This window comes from Panthera tigris, chromosome D2 (assembly GCF_018350195.1).
Source record: "Panthera tigris isolate Pti1 chromosome D2, P.tigris_Pti1_mat1.1, whole genome shotgun sequence".
Classification (NCBI taxonomy): Eukaryota; Metazoa; Chordata; class Mammalia; order Carnivora; family Felidae; genus Panthera; species Panthera tigris.
Window position 1 is genome coordinate 37,339,661 of NC_056670.1, and position 18,253 is coordinate 37,357,913.

At 48.7% G+C, this 18,253-nt stretch overlaps 1 protein-coding gene across 4 annotated transcripts in view; it reads right to left on the bottom strand.

The window, feature by feature from the left end:
* DLG5 (discs large MAGUK scaffold protein 5) overlaps window positions 1–18,253 on the bottom strand; it is a 126,141-nt gene that overhangs the window by 80,553 nt on the left and 27,335 nt on the right. Inside the window, exons 1-2 of one of the 4 annotated variants that reach the window (XM_042959823.1) lie at window positions 16,178–16,257; window positions 15,731–15,954 (exon numbers count right to left, since the gene is read on the bottom strand). The exons of 1 other annotated variant lie outside the window; for it this stretch is intronic. The gene's annotated coding sequence lies outside the window, so the exon portion shown is untranslated. Of the gene's footprint in view, window positions 1–15,730; window positions 16,258–18,253 lie in introns of those variants that run through there. 2 more of the 4 variants (XM_042959829.1, XM_042959824.1) reach the window with 2 other exon arrangements.

Here is an 18,253-nt window from a genome sequence, read left to right on the forward strand (position 1 = left end):
AGGGCAGCAGGGATGACCGGAGTCATCGGGTGGGAAACCAACGCAAACCGTGGCAGAGGCCCCGAAAGGCAGCCAGCAAGCCGTGGGACCCACGCATTGTCTGCATCCTTCCCAAGAGCCCAGCCCCTGCTAATTGTGTTTACTCTGTGACTCAGCCCCATTGGGTCAGGGAGACCACTTCAAAAGAACTTCCAGTAAAATCACCCAAGCGATAACAGAATGCCCCAGTCCTCCAACAAGGCCACCTCCCGCAGCCTGTGGGGCCCAAAAGAGACAAGCTTAGCTTGTCACCTAATACACCCCTTCCATTCACCTGGAGCTCATAAAGGCCCCAGTGACTCACGCTTCCTCCCCATGAAACCTGTAGGCACCAAAGGGACTTGTTCCAGCCTTGAGCCAGCACACAGAGTCCTCCCTGTGCTCCGGGAGGGTGAGGAGAGGCCGGGAGGACATGACAACCAGCCCCCCCCCCCCCAAGCACCTGGGAAGCAGGAGGGAGCAGGCAAGCCACTCTTTTCCTGGGGGCTCTAGCCAGGAGGTCCTGGAACCCTCCCCCAGGTCACAGGCAGATGACCGAGGGCACCCAATCGCTCGTGTGCTTGCACGTGTCCACCAGGTTCCTGACGCACGCCTGAGCCCTGCAAGGCCCTGGGCCAGGCCTGGTGAAAAGAAGACAAGCCAGGGGCTCAGGAGGCTACTCAGCTGCTGTGAAACCGTGCAGAAGTCCCTTCCCCTCTCTGAGCCGGGGTGCCTCAACCTTAAATGAAGGCAGTATTGACTAGAACGCCCACAGCGGTGCCAGCCTGCCTGGGCTGAACTCCCCCAACTCTGCCACTTAGCCACTGTGTGCCTTTGGGAAAGCCACTCAGCTCTCCCTGCCTCCATGTGCTTATCCGTAAAATGGGCTAGGAGGAATACTTTCCTAACAGGAATCTACTGAGTTAATGTGAAAAGGACTTGAGACAGCACCTGGCACAGCCAGCGCTCCAAGTGCCAGCTGCTGCCACCGTGGTCAAACCAGGCCTTCCAACCCTGCCATTTTCAATCCTCTGCTTATTGAAAGTCATGGCGGTACTAGAGTGACAAGGTCAAACAGTGCAGGATGAACAGACTGCCAGACTATATGGTACTCACTAACAATAATAATAATAGCAGCTAATACACACTGAGCACTAGTGTCCAGCTGTGCCAAGCACTTTAGGAATTCCTAAAGCAACCCTGAGGCTGCCATTAGGTCCATTTTACAGAGTAGAAAACTAAGGGTTAGCAAAATTAACAAATTTGCCTAAGGTCCTGATAGAAGGACGAGTAAGGGTATGAACAGGACACAAACCCAGTCTAGCCCCAGGGCTGTGCTCCTGATCCCTACACACAACACTGCTGCCAGGCTCTGAAGGTAGAAGGGCAGTCAAGGGAGGCTTCATGGAGGAAGCAGCCTGGAGCTGGCCCTGGAGGATGGTGAGCTTGGACAAGCACCTGAGAAACCAACTCAGCCTGGAAGCAACACAGGCAGAGCCTATCCTGCTGTGCAAATGAAAAGTCTCAGAGTGGAGCCAGCCTTGCCCATGGCCTTACAGCCTGGATGCCCCCTACAGTGGGCTTGTCCCCTCCTTGCCTTCCTTCCCCCACCAAGAACACACTCGACAGGCACTGTAAGCTAAGCCAGAGAGGTGACTGAAACTGGGAAGAAAGGGAGTGAGAGGAGTCATGGCTCCACGGCCCTGACAAGTGCTGCTGCTTCCCGTCCACCCCAACAGCCATGCCAGTGCTGGGTGCGTGGCAGGTCATAGAGCAGAGGCACCCTCATTCAAGAGGCACCAACTCTGTGAGCTGCAGAGATGAGGAAGGCGGCAAGAGCACGAAAAGTGCTTCGTGCTGTGCAGAGAACACCTCCCCTGCTTCTGAGGACCTCAGGAGTTGCTGGCGGGAGGTACTTTGGCTGCTGAGAAGTCCTTTTGCAGAATCACGGGTCAGTGCAGCAATGCCCCCCCACACACACACACACACCAGGGCCTCAGCTTCTCCTTCCGTTTAAAAATATGAGCCAAGGTGGGGTGCCTGGGTGGCTCAGTCAATTAAGCATCCGACTTCAGTTCAGGTCATGATCTCGTGGTTCATGGGTTCCAGCCCCACGGTGGGGGTGCTAACAGCTCAGAGCCTGGAGCCTGCTTCAGATTCTGTGTTTCCCTCTCTCTCTGCCCATCCCCACTCATGCTTTGTCTCTCTCTCTCTCTCTCTCTCTCAAAAATGAATAAACATTAAAAAAATTTTTTTAATACTTTTCCTTTAAAAAATAAAAATATGACCCAAGGCTGTGGATACCGAGACCCAAAGTGGGAGGCTGGCAAGACTCAATATGTCAGAGAGGTATGGGGTGACCACAGCCCCGGAATGGAGCAGCCAGAGCCTGGCCTATCAGTGAAGGAAGTCCTGCTTCGTGCACCCCACGTGCCTGCCTCAGGACAGGCAATTCACCTTATCCCTGACCTGCTGTCATGGGTCAAGTGATGATGTACCTCTGGTATACATAAGCCACCCCCCTAAGTGTCAGGTTTTTAAGTGAAGACTTAGTTTTCCCCACTGAGATACAGCTGTAGTATTCTCTGCCAAGTTTAGGACAAGGATAATGAACTTGCTAAAATATCACAGTTAAGGATGCTTACTTCTCCCTTCCTGGGGTCATGATAAAAACCAGTAGCCCCTCTTTCAAAGGTGAATGGGGGTGTGCCTTTCCTGGCTAAATGGAGGGTTGACATCCAAGTGTGCAGGTGAGATCTGCATGGGGGGAGTGTGAAGACGGATGCCTGCTGGGCTTGAGGCTCACTCCTTAACCCCCTCCCGCTGGACTCTGGAATCATCCATGAGATAAGGAGCTAAGGAACTGAACTACCTGATCCTGAGGAAACTCAGACGTCAGTGTTGTAATCTGTGACCCACCTCCATCTCCCGCCACAAATGCCCCAAAGCGAAAGTAGGAACAGGTAGGGAAAACAACACATGCACACCCAGAACTGATCACTCAGTAAGATTAAAATAAAGATGCTTCTCTCATTGTCGGACCGTTTGATTCTCCCCCCCCCCCACCCCCGAAAGGAACAAGAGGAAGATGGAAGTTCGTTGATTTTCCAGAGATTAAAAACAGCAGTCAGAAAGCTTGCTCCCCCTCATCAGCTGGAAAAGGCTCCTGGAGGCTTTGTCATCTCCCGTCAGGGGGGCTAAGCTCCAGGATGGGAGCAGGAGGAGGACCTGGGACCATCAACCTGGCACCAGGTGGGAACACTTCTCCTTGCTTCTGGCTTTCTGTCACCCAAAACAACAGAAAAGGTCCTGTTTTCTTCTGTCACCTCACAGCTGGGCTGGGTTACAGTTCTGAACCTAGAAAGCACAGATGGTGGCCCAAAGCAGGGTCTGGTGGGCTCCCTGGGAAAGAGGCTAGGCTGTCACTGCAGGGATGGGAGGGGAGGAGGGGGAGGGAGATTGGGATGGGTGTTAAGAGTTTCCTACTAAAACACAATGATCTGGCACAAAAACAGACACTCAGATCAATGGAACAGAATAGAGAACCCAGAAATGGAACCACAAACGTATGGCCAAATAATCTTTGACAAAGCAGAAAAGAATATTCAATGGAATGAAGACAGTCTCTTCAGCAAGTGGTGCTGGGAAAACTGGACAGCAACATGCAGAAAAATGAACCTGGACCACTTTCCTACACCAGACACAAAAATAAACTCAAAATGGAGGAAAGACCTAAACGTAAGACAGGAAGCCATCCAAATCCTCAAGGAGAAAGCAGGCAAAAACCTCTTTGATCTTGGCCGCAGCAACTTCTTACTCAACACGTCTCCGGAGGCAAGAGAAGCAAAAGCAAAAATGAACTACTGGGACCTCATCAGACTAAAAAGCTTCTGCACAGGGAAGGAAACAATCAGCAAAACTAAAAGGCAACTGACAGAATGGGAGAAGATATTTGCAAACAACATATCAGATAAAGGGTTAGTATCCAAAATCTATAAGGAACTTATCAAACTCAACACCCAAAAAATAACCCAGTGAAGAAATAGACAGAAGACACGAATAGACACTTCTCCAAAGAAGACATCCAGATGGCCAACCGACACATGAAAAATGCTCAACATCACTCATCATCAGGGAAACACAAATCAAAACCACCATGAGATACCACCTCACACCTGTCAGAATGGCTAACGTTAACAACTCAGGCAACAACAGATGTTGGCAAGGATGTGGAGAAAGAGGATCTCTTTTGCATTGTTGGTGGGAATGCAAGCTGGTGCAACCACTCTGGAAAACAGTATGGAGGTTCCTCAAAAAACTAAAAACAGAACTACCCTACAACCCAGCAATTGCACTACTAGGCATTTATCCAAGGGATACAGGTGTGCTGTTTCGAAGGGTCACATGCACCCCCATGTTTATAGCAGCACTATCAACAACAGCCAAAGTATGGAAAGAGCCCAAATGTCCATCGATGGATGAATGGATAAACAGGATATGGTGTATACACACACACACACACACACACACACACACACACACACACACACACACACACAATGGAGTATTACTCGGAAATCAAAAAAAATGAGATCTTGCCATTTGCAACAACGTGGATGGAACTAGAGGGTATTATGCTAAGCGAAATTAGTCAGAGAAAGACCAATTCACTCATATGAGGACTTAAAGATATAAAACAGATGAACATAAGGGAAGGGAAGCAAAAATAATATAAAAACAGGGAGGGGACCAGAACAGAAGAGACTCTTAAATATGGAGAACTGAGGGTTACGGAGGGGTTGTGGGAGGGGGGATGGGCTAAATGGGTAAGGGGCACTAAGGAATCTACTCCTGAAATCAGTGTTGTACTATATGCTAACTAATTTGGGTGTAAATTTAAAAAATATAAATAATTTTTTTTCAAAAAACACAATGATCTAGGGGCATGTTCTCCACCAATGAACGTGACCAAGCCTGAGCAGCATCCCCCAAATCACAGCTCAGGGCTGCTACCCTTGTGACAGCTTATTTGCCTGGCACAGCAGCCAAGAGGACACAGCAAGAGGGAACAGGGAACCAGAGAAGCACGAACACCTAAGGGGCAGCCGAGCCTCCACGATGCTGCAGATGGACAGCTCACTGTGGCACATCTGCCCTAGAATTAAGTCACCGTGGGCAGGAAGCAGCTCTCACAAGGCACCTGGCACTGCCAGCTCCCTCCTGTTCTCAACTAGGACTCCCCCTCCACTCCTCAGTAAAGGGAGAAGAGGCCACGTCCTCTACACAGACTACAACCGGAGGCACCGCCCTGCACCACTGCAGGGTGTCAGCGCAAGCCCCCTGCGCTGTGTGATCCTGAGCAAGTTGTTTCCACCTTCTGTGCCTCACGTCCTCGTTCATAAAACAGGAAGGGGCACCCAGCTGGCTCAGCGGGTGGAGGGTGCGACTCTTGACCTCAGGGTTGCGAGTCCGAACCCCATGTTGGGTATAGAGATAACGAAAATAAAGAAAACTTAAAAACACAAAATAATAGAATAGAATAGAATAGAATAGAATAGAATAGAATAGAATAGAATAGAATAGAATAAAATAAATAAAATAAAATAAAATAAAATAAAATAAAATAAAATAAAATAAAATAAAATAAAATAAAATAAAATAAAATAAAATAAAATATAAAACAGGAAGAATGATGGGTTTGAGGACTGAGTGAGTAAAGAGAGGTAAAGCCCTGAGGGCAGAGCCAGGCACAGGGCACGCACTCCATAAACCCTAACTCTTAACACTCCACCTGTTTCTTTGCCTGTAGGATAAGGAGGCCTCTTTTCCCCTCTTCCACCACTCTGCCTGGCCATGGCCAATTCCAATCCATCCCTGGCCTTCCTTGCGGGTCTCTAGTTTCTGAGTCACATGGAACAAGCCAGAGTGCTCTCTGCATGCTTGGCATCATTCCAGCCCGCCCCAAACCTTCTCACAGTCCTCGCTACCACCTACCTACACACGGGCACCGGTCAGCCCACCTCAAGAGAGACGGAGTGAGGGCACTCTGCATCAGACACCACCCCTCGGTGGGCACGTCTGCCCCGGGGGGAGCACAGAGCCCATTCATTCACCAAATGCTCAGTGAGCACTGTGCTAGGAGGTCCTGGGGGTGCAGCAGAGAACGAGAGAGCTCATGGAGCTCACACGGAGCTCACAGGAGTGGGGGCGGAAGAGGACAGCCTCACTAATAAACAAGTGCAGACTGCGTCAGGTAATAAGTACTACCAAGAAAAATACTACACAGTAAGATGGAAGGTGACTGGGGTGTGGTGAAGAGATAGGCACTGTGATACAATGGCGGGGGGAGGGTTGTCTCTCTGAGGTCACATCTGAACAGAGACCTGAAGGAAGTGCAGAATGCTGAAGGATTATTTCAAGTAGAGAAACAGCAAGTGCAAACTGTACCTGCACTCCACTTACACCCTGAACTTCCTGGGTATCAAAGAGACCGATGGACATGAGTCAGAGAGTGACAGGGAGAGCTACCAACGAGCACTCGCCACCTTACACGTTTGGGCTCAAGCTTTTCTTGAATATACTAATCACCGAGTTCTGACTACTCATAGCAGCTAACATTTATGAAGTACTTGTCCCAGATGAGTACTATTTATATGGATTATTTCATTTAATCACCCCAACAACACTATGAGAAATGGCCTATTAACAACTCATTTTCTAAATGGCAAAATACAGGCTCAAAGAGGCCAAGTAACTCACCCACGTCCACAAAGCTAGTAAGCGGATCCAGATTCAAACAAGACTCCTATCTACCAGCCCTGTATTACTTCCTTTGCAATAAGATCAGAAAAAAACAAAACTCACCAGTTCCTTGTCCCAGTGGACAGCAGAGGCTGTGAGCAGCCATCCCCCTACTCAGTGACAATGCTCAGGTGAGGAGTCACAACTGATGGGTTAGAAACTCTGGCAGGGCTGTGCCAAAAAGTGGCTTATGCGCCAGCATTTGGCACTGAGGCCAAGGTTATCTTTCCAACAGCGGGAAGGAAGAAGAGAAACAAGAGAAAGATGGGTTCTAGTCATCTCTGCCACTCCTCAGCCGCCAGCCTTGTCCTCTGCTCCTGGCTTCGACCCCTCCAACCTTGTCACTCCTCTGGCCATCAGATCATCCTGACCCACCCAAGGGAGACCAGCACAATCTCTGGAACAAGCCAGATAGGTATTTCCACCCTGGCTTAGAAGGCAGCAGGAAATAGAATGAACCAATGGGGCTTGGGGAACCTGTTCATGATTCTAATGCTCAGACTGAACGCAAAAGAACTGCAAAACATTTCCCTCCCACCGTCCCCTTAATGCTACGTCATCCCCCAAAATGGCCATTTTCCATTAATCTCAGATCAGGTAGGCTGAGGAGTCAGCCAGAGGAAATGATGGCTCTGGGAACAGCCCAAGTCTCAGGGCGTAAGCTGCAAAGTAGGCAAGGACACGAGACCCAAGCTGGACAGGTCAGGGACGTTCAGTCCACAAAGGGCAAAGAGGAAAGGTCTTGCTCTCATCAGCAATGAGCTGCCACTTCTGCCCCTCTTCCTTCAGCAGCATCAACAGCACCCTCCTCATCTGCTTTGCAGGGCACCTTGAAGATTACTGACCACCAAGCCTGGGTCCCCAGGACTCTGAGACCATGGAGAACCACTAACTTCTCCCTCCTCACAACGTTCCTGCTGAGTTTGAACCCACCATGACCCCTGCCACAGGGGTGGGAGGTACACAGTGACTGCACAGTACACACGACAAAGGGCACAGGATCAGGAGCTGGATGGACCTGGGCTCTCCTTGGTTTGGTCACCTAATGGGTGACCAGGGGCAAATTATTTTTTCTGAGCCTCAGTTTCCTCATCTATACGCCAGAGCTATAAAAAGTCTTTATCTGTATTTCACTGATTATTGTGCCGGGCAAATAAAGTAACAGATGCTGAAAGTACTTTGTAACTGGGCAGGAACTGCTTACACATGCTAACCTGCCCCGGAGATCCAAGTCCCCCTGCTCCCTGACTCCACTGTACGTCATCCCCAGCTGCCGTAACTCCCCTACTCTTCACTGCTGGCCTCTCCCGGAAACTCCTTTTTCAGTACTCTTATTCAAAACACAACACTGCAGCAACAAAACACAAGGAAATAAATAAAAAAGCAAGGGCTTTGTTAAGATGCCAACATCAGACAACATGATCTATAGTCTCAACGCAGTCCCTATCAGAATCCCAAAGACCTATTTTGCAGAAACAGAAAGCCCATCTTAAAATTAATATGGAGCCTCAACGAACCCCAAATAGCCAAAACAATCATGAAAAAGAAGAATAAAGCTGGAGGACTTATATTTCCTAATTTCAAAGCTAATTTGGAACACAAATAAACCTTCCCATAAATGCTCAAATACTCCTGACAAGTGCCAAGACCATTCAATGAGGAAAGGACAGTCTTTTCAAGAAATGATGCTGGGAGGGGCACCTGAGTGGCTCCGTCAGTTGAGCATCCAATCCTTGATTTCAGAGCAGATCATAACACCAGGGTCATAGGATTGAGCCCCACATCGGGCTCTGTGCTGAGCATGGAACCTGCTTAAGATTCTCTCTCTCTCCCTCTGCCCCTCTCCCTTGCTTGCATGCACTCTGAAATGAAATGAAATGAAATGAAATGAAATGAAATGAAATGAAACGAAACAAAACAAAACAAAACAAAACAAAACAAAACATGCTGGGGAAACTGGATATATATACATGCAAAAATGAATCTGGACCCTTACCTAAAACCATAAACAAAAATTAACTCAAAATTAATCTAAGTCCTAATATCAAGTCCAACCCAGAGCTAAAACTATAAAACTCTTATAATAAAATATAGGGCTTCATGACATTGAGCTTGGCAATATTTTCTTAGATACAACACCAAAAGCATGGGCAACAAAAGAGAAAGACATAATGAGTACTGAAAGGCACTACTGACAGAATAAAAATGCAACCCACAGAAAGGGAGAAAATATTTCCAAGTCACATATATGATAAAAGATTAATACCCAGATAGAGAACTCCTAAAACAACAAAATAAAACAAAATAAAAATTTTTTAAAAATTTTAAAGCTGATTCAAAAATAGGCAAATGGGGTGCCTGAGTGGCGTGATTGGTTAAGCCTCCAACTCTTGATTTTGAATCAGGTCATGATCTCACAGTTTGTGAGTTCGAGCCCTGCACAGTGCAGACCCTCCTTGAGATTTTCTCTCTCTGCCCCTCCTCTGCGCTCGCTCTCTCTCTCTCTCAAAATAAATAAAAATACTTTTAAAAAAATAGGCAAATGACTTGAATAGACATTTCTCCAAAGAAGACGCACAAACAGCCACAAGCACATGAAAAGATGCTCAACATCACTCATCCTTAGAGACATGCAAATCAAAACCACAATGAGATACTACCTCAGACCCCTTGGGATGGCTACTACCAACAAAGCAAACAAAAACAAAAAACAAAAAAACAATGTAGAGAAATGAGAACCCTCGTGCACTGTTGGTGGGAATATAAAATGGAAGAGCCACTATGGTAACTAGTGGTGGTTTCTCCAAAAAAAAGTAAAAATAGTATTACCCCATGATTCAGTAGGTCCACTTTTGGGAATATACCCCAAAAAACTGAAAGCAGGGTCTCAAAGAAATATCCCAATACCCATGTTGACAGCATTTCTCATAATATCTAAAACACAACACAACTAAATATCTAAATATCTCATAATATCTAAAATGCAGTACAAGTGTCCATTGCTGGATGAATGGGTAAGCAAAATGTGGGGCATATATACATCGGAATGTTACTTAGCCTTAAAAAAATAGGAAATCCACACATGTTCTACAACACAGATGAGTCCTGAGGACATTACGCTAAGTGAAATAAGCCAGTCACACAAAAAAGACAAACACTGCTTGATCCCATTTATAGAAGTACTTAAAATAATCAAAATCATAGACATAGAAAGTAGAATGACAGTTGTCAAGGGCTGGGGCGAGGAGGAAAAAATAGGGAATTACTGTTTAACAGGTAGAGTTTCAATTTTGCAAGATTGAAGAGTTCTGGAGATAAATGGTGGGGGTGGTAGCACATTATGAATGTGTTTAATACCACTGAAGTCTACATTTAAAAAATGGTTAAGGGGCGCCTGGGTGGCCCAGTCAGTTAAGCGTCCGATTTCGGCTCAGGTCACGATCTCGCGGTCCGTGAGTTTGAGCCCCGGGTCGGGCTCTGGGCTGATGGCTCAGAGCCTGGAGCCTGTTTCAGATTCTGTGTCTCCCTCTCTCTCTGCCCCTCCCCCGTTCATGCTCTGTCTCTCTCTGTCTCAAAAATAAATAAAGGTTAAAAAAAATTTTTTTTTTAAATAAAATAAAATAAAAAATGGTTAAGACAGGGGTGCCTGGGTGGCTCAGTCGGCTGAGCATCTGACTTCAGCTCAGGTCAGTCTTGTGGTTCATGAGTTCAAGCTCCACATCGGACTCACTGCTGTCAACGTGGAGCCTGCTTCAGATCCTCTGTCCCCCGTCTCTGCCCCCCCCCCAACTCGTGTTGTCCCTCAAAAATGAATAAACATTGTTTTAAAAAATGGTTAAGATGGCAAATGCTACATTATACACATTTAATCACAGAAAAAAAAAAAGAAAAAGAAAGAAAGAAAGGAAGGGGGAAAAAAGGCAAGGGCTTTATCTCCCTCTCTCTCAGTTAGTTGTCCAAACTCTTTGGGCTTACAGGGTGCTCCAAACCCCACCTAGCTTCACACAACCCTATAATAATAACCTTGGTTCCTACAAACGAAAGCCCCAGCTCCTCAGCCCTGGAACTCAAGGATACCCCCTGTTTTTGAGCACAGGAAAAAGAGAGCAGGGATGAGCTTCAGCAACTGTCCCCAGCAACTGTGAACGAGGAAGATAAAGCGGAAGGGCCTGGAAGTGTGGCGAACAGCTGGAATGCTCACGCAAGGAGCTCCCCTGAACCAGTGTTCACAGGGCGTGGACGGGGATGGAACATGAGGACAATGCAGGGGTGGAGAGGAAGGGATGAAGGAGACCATGTGGGAGGGGAGGGGGAGTGGAGGTTGCTGCGAGGAGTTTGGGTTGGGGTATCTGGGAAGGTACTGCAGTTGATGTCTTAAGGAAAACCCCTGTGCGCACAGCCTGTTGATGGTGGGAAACTGGAGTCTGGAGTGAGGGGAGTTTCAGACTAACACAGTCCCCTTGGGACTGGAGGTCGTAAGTGACAGGCCCACGGTCACTACCTGGTAATGCGAAGCCCTTGGGTAAGAAAGGAGCCAGGGAAAGGGGAGAGCGGGATCTAGCGCTTCCTATAGAGCAACCACACAGAAAGTACTATTCTGGGCATACACAGGACAAAATCCTGGGATGCACACTCTGTGAGGCTAGGAGAAGGAATAAAAATTTCTGGAAGAGACAGAGACCACTCAGGGAGTCAAGAGAAGCCAGAGAATGGAATCTTCTAGATGGCAGTGGGGTTGAGAGTGGTCAGAGGGGTGGCCTGCTGCACCGAATGCTGGCGTAGGACATGGAAGGCAAAGAAACATCTGATTTCATCATCCAGAGGTCAACAATGCTCTGCCAACTAAGTGAGGCAACTGACTGGCTCTGGTTTCTCCATCAGAATGGAAGTGCTGGGATTAGACCAGAAAAGGCAAACGGTCCTTCGGTCCTTCCTGAAAGAACTGCCAAGTCTTGTTAGAACTATCCCAGGTACTGTGCTAAAAGAGCTTGAGGCCACACCTGGGCTTGTGGAAAAAGGAGCCTGTGATGGATGTATCTATGTCTGCCGAGAAGGGAAGGCATGCACCACACTCCCTCTGGGTGGTTCCTAAGGGGCAAGTCCACCAACAAGAAACACAAGGTGCTCAGCTCTTAGCAAGGTTACTATCATTGATGATTGGTTGGAATTAAATCTATAATCCAATCTGTTTCTCCAAGATTCTTTAAATGACCAGGACCACCCAAAGGGTCCTCAGAGTAAAATAAAAGGACAATGATCCTCTATGTATTTTTTTCTTTTGAGGCCCTGAGAAACAGAGAACATTAAAGAAGGGTTTGGCCTTTCAGAGGGGTTCTAGGAAGCCCAGACCAAAGCAGATGGTTTTCCTGTCCAAGAAGAGCCCCCAGACACTTCCTCTTGAATAAGGAGACACTGTTCAGGAGGGTTCACTCCTTATTCTCACAGAGCCTTGTGTGGATTTTGAAAAGGTGACCTCCAGAAGTGGGTGGAAAGAATCCATTCCTGAAACCACAGGGACCTTTTACACTGTATTACAAAAGGGACAGCTACGCGTAGTCACCTGCAGAAACACACTCAGGTACGACATGCTCACCTCTGTCACACCCAGAGCAGGGCACACCTGGGGCTACAGACCCACTGCACCAACACATGCAGGCTGTGAGTGTTCCCCTTGGCAGGCACCCCACATCCCATCAAATAAACGTGAAACATCTCGAACATCTTTCTCCCTAAAAACCCCGTAACAAAGGCTCCCTTCCGTCATATTCCAGTTTCACACCTATTTCAGCGGATCTAGTGCTCCCATTAACCTTCAACTTGAGTGCATAACCGATTTCACATTCTCATGTTCAGAAAACAGGCCCATGGTCATTCTTTCGTCAAACGCAGAAAGAAAAGTCCCCCCACCCACCCAAGGCAAAATCTGGCCACGCAGGGTCTTCAAAGTGCCCCAAGTCAACCCCAGGAAATGGGGGAAGAAATCAGAGGAGGATTTCTAATGCACACAGGGATGTAGGTTATCTTTTACACACAGGCAGCCCTCAGGAGAAAAAGTAACAAGATCTTGGGTAACGAGAGGAAATATTTCAAAGCAGAAAAAGCCAAAATCCACATCCACAACCACAGAGTACAACAAATGAAACCAACATGTACCAGCCCCCAAAGGTCACAGTCTTCTCCTAGCTCTTTTTCTACTGGCCATCTGCAGGTCGTCACGACAGTAAACACACCCAGCCTCCTTCCAGTGGACAGGACACCCCCAAGCCTGTGTCACTCTGCCTGCTGTCCCCAGTTAAAGTCTGAAGAGTAGTGTTAGATCCACGTTTCCCAGTTACCTTCAGTTGCCTCAGAGCTTACAAGGACCCCTGTACAGCCGGGCCCTGATGCTGTGCAGATGTCCAGATGAGGCACGACTGAGCCAGGTCACACTGAGAGCTGGAGACAGTGCCAAGGCCAGTTTCCGGGCCCCTCATCACTACAGAACCATGCATAATAGAAATAACCGCTATGAAGGGCTGAATTGTGTCCCCTCCAAAATTCAGAGTCTAAGTCCTAAGTTCCCAGTACCTCAGCATGTGATTGCATTAGAGATAGGGAACAAGAGGTGATTCAACTAATATGAGGTCAGTAGGATGGGCCCTGATCCTTATAAAAGGAGGAAATTTGGACACAGACGTGAGCACACACACATGAGGACACAAAGACAGTCATCTACAGGCCAAGGAGAGTGGCCCAAGATCACCCTGCCGACACCTTGATCGGAGACTCACAGCCTCCAGAACTGTGAGACAATAAATGGCTGTGGTTTGAGCCATCTTGTCCTGGGTACTTTGTGCCCCACACCCCTAACATCAACATTTTTTGTCACGGCACTAATACAGCTGCTACCGTGCCAGGCTCTGTGCTGCCCTTTCTAACACAGACACTCAATACAGTGCCAGCTGTGAAAAACCATCAAATCGTAACTGAAAACTCACAGCACTCCAGGAAAGAGGTATTGTTATTAGCCCCTATTTATAGACAAGGACCCTGAAGCTCAGAGAAATTAAGGAACAAGCCCTTAATGACTCAGCAGCACCCACCTCCGAGCCCTGCACCTTTAACTATGGCTAAGCTGCCTCTAAACCAAACCCTTCTGCCCATCCTCACCCACCCAGCAGTCACAGTATGATCCCCTAGAACACCCTGTCCACCTGGATGACCACCGTCTGAGGCCACTGAGCCTCTCCCCCAGCCGTTGGCCCCCAGCAGATACTCAGGTTTAAGGGAACTCAGGCTTTCTACCTTGTTACATGGTTCTGGAATCTTTTCCTGGATTTTTTTTTTTTTTTTAATGAGCATTGCTTTGGTAATCAGAAAAAATATATATATTATTCTTAAGGAAAAACACTGTAACACAGTTAAGGAATTCTATAGAATCTGTGGCCTGTGTGCAAATAGACAAGTAATCAAAAGGAATATATTTGTAAAGACTATTAAGAATAAAAAGCGGGGGTTGCCTGGGTGGCTCAGACGGTTGAGCGTCCGACTTCGGCTCACGTCATGATCTCACAGTGGGTGGGTTCAAGCCCCACGTCGGGCTCTGTGCTGACAGCTCAGTCTGGAGTCTGCTTCAGATCTGTGTCTCCCTGTCTCTCCTGCCCCTCCCCTACTCGCGCGCGCGCGCACGCACTCTCTCTCAAAAATAAATAAATGTTAAAAAAAAAAAAGAATAAAAGGGGAGGGATGGGGGACACAAGCAGCCGTTGCCAGTGTCCTATCAGCCAAGATGAGATAAGGGACTCACGGGGCAGAAAGAAGACCGCCACAACCAATAATCCCAGCCAGGACATCATCCCCAGAAAATACCTATTTTTAAAAGCACGTTCCATTTCATCACATTTCAGAAAAACAAAGAGGAGACCCTGAGGGGCAGACAAGCAGGCTCCAAAGCCACTCGCAGCACGTGTGCGTGCTTGCGGCCGAGGCGATGGTCGCCCGTGGCCAGCCAGTGATTTTCATCTGAAAAATTCAGATCTCTAGTGACAGACGGGGCTCCGACAGGGAGCTACCATCAGCATGCAGCCCATGAAGCGCCAGTTTTCATATTTCCTACAGCCTGCTGGGCCCCCAACTTCTTAGCTAAAATGAAAACCGTCAGACAGGATTTTGTGCAAATATGCACTTTCCTTGGGGGCAAACATTGTGAGTCTACAATTTGTTCTTTCATTTTCTGAGCTCTCTGTCCAAGGCGACTACATCAAAGATGAAAGAGGCGGGTGGGGAGGGCGTTGGGAGCACAGCAGAGCAAATGCAAAGTGCAGGAACAGCAGGCTGAATGACTAGAAGGCAAAAATGCAGCAGGAGCCCCTTTGCTCAGCCTCTCACAGTCACAGAGAAATGACCTCGAGGGGCCCGTCCTTCAGCAGCTCCTGTGTGGCTGTCCCCATCTGTGTTAGCACATCTTGCCTCCAGATGACTTGAGAGGAAAATAATGTGAAAGAACATGCCAAAAAAAAAAAAAAAAAAAAGTTTCAAGGTGGGGAGCAGCGACAATACCACGATGGACGACAGAAGAAAGCAGGATTCCCATCTGAACAGGATTAGATGAGCGGCTTAAAGCTATCAGTCATGTTGGTCGGGCAAAACTGTTGAATGTAGTTTTCGTCAATGATACTGATTCTTCCGGAACCATTTTAAAGGGCCGGCCACTTTTTCATTGTCAGGTCATTCACTGGAGCCTCGTCAAATAGTCTCAACACACAGACAGACATGTGCCCAAAGCCACCTTTACACCATCAGCGCGTGTGGGGCACGTGGCATTCTGAGGCAAGAGCGTCTGTAAGGACCAGCCCAGCCCCTGTTACTAAATACATCTTCCTCTCGAGTTTCATAATTTAAAGCTAATTAAACCACGTCACCTATTACTTACCGAGTCCCCTTGAGGTGTGTGGTCTTTTGAAATGTGTGGTATGTTTGGGGTTTGCGTTGAGGAAGGGAGTGAGAGAAAGATTCCCTCGGAGACTGCCAAGAATTGCCAAATTTGAAACATTCAAACCTCCTACAGTCTCATTTCTCCTCTGTTGGCATCTCAAGGAGACATGGTAAAAGCCCAGCCATGAAGAAGGGTCACAACCCACAGGTGACCTCCCAGGCCTATGTCAGGTAGAAGAACCGATGAAGTCTCTTCATATAGGCACTAGAAAACCACTAGAAAATACTGTCTTCAATAGCAACCCAAAGGGGAAAGAAGTGGTCCCTGCAACTCTGTACCCCACACCCCCGACATCAAGAAAAATGGGGCCCGTTGTGGGCCTCTCAGCTCAGAGCTGGCTGCCCCGGGCCCCACCCAGCCCAGAAGGCCTGCGTGTGCAGCCACCTCGCCCATGCTGACGGCCACTCTGTCTACCAGCTCACCACAAAGGCCACTTGTTTCCCATGAGTGCCCAGAACAGTGGCTCAACCAGTTGGCCCAGTCAGGGACTGTGGTCCTTGTAGATGGGTGGTGACAAGGGCTCTGTGATCTCAGCAGACAATTAGCAAGGCAGTGTCAAGTTACCAAGCACCTGCCAGGCTGGGAGACGGTAGGCCTCAGCTTCCAGACCCAGGAAGGGTCAGGCAGGGTCAGTTGCAGGCTATTTCATCTCCATCTTGTCCCTCGACACTAAGCATCAGATCTTCCGACCCTGGGGACAGAAGAAAGGTGTTCACAAGGAGAGGTCACATGAATAACCACAGCAGGCCTTGGGGTGCCAAGTAGAAGAGTAGAGTCGTCCAAGGGGGTGCTTGGAGATGTGTGGGGACACGGTTCAGTAGACACATGATGGGAAGGGGCACACCAGCCCCCCATGGGTGGAGGCCAACAGACAATGAACATCTTAAAAGTGCAGGAAGATCCAAAACCCAACAGCATCTGCTGAGACGTGCTGAAAGTCAATCCCATCTATCCCAGCTGCTCACCACACCCGAGCCACCATACGCAGCATAAAACCACAACAAACGTAGGAAGGGGAGGAATGAACCAGGGGTTGCAAAAAAGAAAGAAAGAAAAGCTCTGGAGGAACAGACTATGGTCTCTACATGCCCAAAGGGTGATGATGAGGAAAAGGAGAAACTTAGAGACAGACTGGGGCCAAAACCCAAGAGGTAACAACCAGCAGGATCCACCGATGAGAAAGACAGGCAGCTTCTCAAAGTCAGGACCCCCCCCGCCCCTTGCCGCTGCAGCAGGATGCCACCCACCAGGACCGCAGATCTTCGGCTGCGGGGCACTCCTGACAGTGAGACGCGCTCAGGTGCCCACGTCCACCTGACCCACCTGCAGCCCCTCTCACCCTGGTCACCTCTCCCCCCTGCCACCATCCTGGTACCCGTGGCAGCTCAACAGTTTCGCCCGCCTCCCGATTCCCCCCCGCATCCCTAGGGTCCCAGCTCTACCACCTACGACCGCAGGCGAGGTTCGTGACACCTCTCTGCACCTCCGCTTTCTCATCTGCACCAGCCTGGGAGGACCGAGAGAACAAGCGTAAAGTGCATCGACATCAGAGGCATTCCGAGACTTTGGAACATCAGCGAGGACCAATCCCCAGAGTGCTTCCCAGAGCCCCACGGTGCCATCTCCAAGTTCCCAGCAGTCGCCGGTTGCAGAATAAAGCCTCCCTTGAGGCTGGCATCTGAGGGTCTTCGAGGGCTGAGCCCAGCCTGTCCACACTCCCAAATGCCGCCCACCACCACCCAGCCATCCAGCCAGGCTACAGAGCCGTGAGTTCATCACTCCCTGCCCACGCCCATGGGTCCCTGCCTCCACCCTCACCACCACCTCCACCACAGTCTTAGCCATCCCTCCAGGTCTAGCTTTACTAGTATTATCACTACTATTATTTTAGAGGGAGAGAGAGCACACGTGAGCAGGGGAGCGGCAGAGGGAGGGAGGGACGGGGAGAGAGAGAGAGAGAGAGAGAGAGACAGAGACAGAGAGAGAGACAGAGAGAGAGAGAGAGAATGAATCCCAAGCAGGCTCCATGCTCAGCATGGAGCCTGACATGGGGCTCGATCTCACAATCATGACCTGGGCCAAAATCAAGAGTCAGACCCTCAACTGACTGAGCCACTCAAGCACCTCCAGCTCCAGCTTTAAATGGGACCTCTCCAAGGAGCCCTCCCAGACCCCTCCATCGGGAAATCACTGTTCTACCATTATCTTGCTTGTACTTCCCCTACGGTTCCCCATGAGGCTGAGGACCAGGACCAGTGTCATGGAGCACAGCCTGTACAGTCTCAGGAACGTCACACCTAGCTTCATGCTCTGCTGTCACCGTCTTGAAACTCTTAATGATTTATGAGCAGGGACTCTACATTTTCAATTTGTACCAGGCCACAAATTAAGTATCCAGTTCTACTGATGACTTCCCAAGGAAGAGGCTTTGTCAAACCTCTATACTCCCCACAGCACACA